Here is a 3,926-nt window from a genome sequence, read left to right as displayed (position 1 = left end):
TGGCCACATGACCTGCCTGGTTGCCCTAGCAACCCCCATCTGTGTTGCTCGGGGCACTTCAGCAGCCCTATTCCTCCTGCTAGTAGCAGGCACCCTGGTGCCCTGCTACACCTCTCCCCTTCCCGGGGGGCATCTCCTTAGGAGCGGGGCCGCGACAAAAAGTTTTTTCTACATATCTTAAAGTAGCAGGCATGGCTCGTGATTGCTGCAGTCCTGGGGCACATGGAGTATTCGACAGGAATGCAGGGGATGACCCTCCACACGCTCGGCAGCTCACCCAGCATTGGACTGGAATTACTTCTGGTCCATTTCCAGGTCTGTTGGGGAGCATGCTGCCTCCCCTCACACCTCTCTGGCTTGGCAGTCGGCCATAGGGGGACCCCAAGTGTTTCCTGAGACCCAAGAGGCACCAGTCACCAAGCCAGGGAGAGGTGCGGGGGGGGGGGCCCTTAGTGTGCTCGCCAGCAGACCCAGAAGTGAATCGGAAGTGCTTCTGGTCCACTTTTGGGTTGGCTGCTGAGCATCCTGGGGAGCCCCCCACACTCCTGCGGGATGCTGCTTGCACCCAGCATTGCAGCATTCATGAGCCCCTGCTACCTAAAGGTATGTAGAAAAAACAAAACATTTAAAGTTGTCTCTATGTCTGAATCACTGAATCTTTCCAAATATCTCCAAATCAATTTGGAGAGTTCTGATTCAATTCAGAGAGATTAAAGGGTCCTCTGTTTCAATTTGGATTCAGAAATTGGCCACCGAATTGGGCTGAATCTCCACCAAATTGAATCAGGGACCAAAGCTTCTCACAGCCCTAGAAAATATCCTGTCACCTAGCTAAATATTCTTCTGTAAACTGAATTATTTTGTCAAACCCTTAGTTTAAGGCATATTTTTTACTGAATAAATAGTGCCATGCTCACGAGACCCTCATGCCAAAATATACTGTATATATACGTATGTGAAGCTCACACTATTCTGCTGGGGGAAAAAATTGGAAAACACTTGCATTCCATTCATTGAGACCTTGAATGTTTGTATGATCCTGATGATCTGCTTCTGACACTTCTAATACTTAAAATCAAAATATATTTTGTTAGCGATTTTTTTAAAATGGACATTTTATCCAATTTTGAATATTACATTGCAGAAGAGGTTAAGGATTCTCTGTGTAAAGAATGACTTTTCTGCATTTGCTAGACTCTGAATACTTGTTCAAGTTGCTTTGAAATATGTTTACTGTACCTGATGGAAAACATCAGTAATCCAAATTTATCAGTATTGTAAGAAATTCCTGTGATATATCTTCCTCCTCCCACTGAAAAATACAAGCAGCTCACATAAAAAAGGTTTTGATTTTTTTTTTGTGAACAAAACTGTGATGAAGACTAGATTTCCTTTTTTCTGAAAGTCCTTGTAAACCTGCTGTGTCATGACATTAGTAAGGCAGAGCAACCTTCTGTAGCAAATACACAAAGGAATGTCATGGACAGGACTAGGCTGGCTGCCTTTGACACCTCAGCACAAATGATCAGGTACCCATTTACCTGACTGTCTTGGTCATACTTTGGCATATGTGCAGAGAAGCACTCAGACACACTCACATTATAAGAGGTATCTCAAAATACTCTAAGCACCCTTCTATTGTACTCTACTGAGTCAATGTTTATTTTAGCTAATTCATGACACCCACTTTTGAGCAAAAAATTATACAATTAGATATTATTCTAAAGGAACAATTTTGCTCTGCAAAGTAAGTAAAAGGCTTCTTAGCATTATGTTTTCACAGCAATTTGATGGTTCAGGGGGACCTGTTTTGGTCACTGAACCTATGCTGTACTAGTGCACTCAAATTTCAATTACTGCTCTGGACAGACATCTAAGATTACCTGTAGGCAAATTGATCCTCTGTCAAGAATATATCTGCTCTATAATTTCAGGGCATGGTGTTTATTTCTACCCGGGGTACTACTAAAGCAGAACATTAATCAATTCATTAACAAGAGGGATAATGAAAGACAGGATTATGCAATCATATTTTCTAAACAATAGACTTGAGAGTGCTTAAGGCCAGGGAATTTCTGATATATAGACCCTTAACACAGCAAATATAGGTACTTTATCCTATACCCTCAGAGAAATGGTGGGGAATTCATAAATGTAGAAGCAGTGGAGTATCTCAGGCTTGGGAGAGGCTGTGAGGGAAGGCGAAGATTTAGGAATGAAGTAAGGGACTCATAAGGAATGAAGTGAGGGGAGAAAGGATTGGAACTATATTAACTATTGGTTAATATATATTGGAATATATATTCACTATATTGGAATATATATTCAGACCCTGAATTAATAATATATATTCAGACCCTATTATTCACTATTAGGGTAGTGAGTTAAAAGGGGATGGGTGGTAGAGAAGGAGTAGGGTCTGAAGCATGATGGTTGTTCAAGGAAAGAGGATGCAATTAGGAGGAACAAAAGGAAACACATGGGGAAGGGAGGGTGGGCAGAGAATATGGTACAAGAGCTGTCAGCCCTACATTCTCCTCTTCCTCATACAGATGTATCACTTCTAGTTGCTCCCTGGCTAGGAGTAGAGGGACAAGGTATGAGCTTCTCTCCCTTTCCTCTGTTTGTGTGTGCCAAGTTCTAATGAATCCATTCCCCACTGAGTAATGTGAATGTTTTTTTCCTATGCCCAGGATCTCTGGAGTCTTAAGACTCTTCTGGAGGAGTCCTTAACCCTTCCTTCCTGTTTCCTGTGTAACTGGCATCTAGGAAATTCCTGTCTCTCTGTATGGAGGGATATGACAACAAGCCTCATTAGAGCACACATCAAAAACATGCTGGAACTAGGCTGAGGAGCTGAAAAGATGTGTGCTTGATACATAATGTTGATTCAAGTAAGAAAAATAAAAACACACAAGAAAAATGAAATAGTTCATTCTTCTCAGAGTTATTGTTACAAGTTATATTAATTGCTGTTGAAAATATGCCCCCCTTCTCTAGTATCTGAGCACCTTACTGTCTTCAATATGCAGTATAACCTCATTATAACTGACCACTATGGCCAGGTACAAAAATTAGACTTACTGCATGGTAGGTGCACAGAAAGTACTCTACAGCTATAACTGAATGGATGATCAGGGCACAGAGTGCTGTAAAAATGGGAGATCCCAGTCTAGGATAACACTAGATGGATGTGGTATCAAAATTCATTGCTGTAAGTTAGAGCACCTTAAGGAACAAGACCCTATCATGATTCATATTATGTTGCATTCCACTGACATCCCATGGAGCATTGCTGCACTCCACTCTCCCCCTCAGGGTGGCGGTCTAGCCTCAGCCAGTGCTTGACTCCTCTGCCAAAGCATTGGGCTGTCCCTGCCCCTGGGCTGTCACTGACAAATCATCAAAGCTCATGTTTCCAATGTCCATATCGAGTCCATGTTTTTTTTTATATCTAGAAGTAGATTTATGAAGTGAAGTTTGTAGGCTTGTCTACAAAAGGTGTTTTGTAAATTCCCTTTCAGGATCATGACTGAGATATTGGATAGACAGTGCTTCTCTTGTGAGAAATGTGCCTCCACTGGTAATTGGGTGTTCTTGTCTTTAATAGATGTCCGGTGTACATTCATTCTGGTACGCAGTTGTTTTTTGGTCTCTCCTATGCATTTGCCATCAGGTCATTTGATGGACTGGATGAGATTTATAACATTTCTGGAGGTGCACCTGTAAGATCCAGGAATGGTGATGGCTCTGTTGTGGGGTGTAGTAATTTTGGGGGTACTGAAGATATGTTGGCAGGTGTTAGAGTTAAGCTATACCCACAAAATTAATCACAATCTCTTGTTTTAATATGAACTGGTTAATTTACTTTATTTCTCGCATGCCACAACTTTGATGGAATAAGGTACAGAAATAAACACAGTCCT

This window comes from Crocodylus porosus, unplaced genomic scaffold, assembly GCF_001723895.1.
Source record: "Crocodylus porosus isolate Cpor-Errol unplaced genomic scaffold, CroPor_comp1, whole genome shotgun sequence".
Lineage (NCBI taxonomy): Eukaryota > Metazoa > Chordata > Crocodylia > Crocodylidae > Crocodylus > Crocodylus porosus.
Note: the sequence above shows the minus strand (reverse complement) of the source record.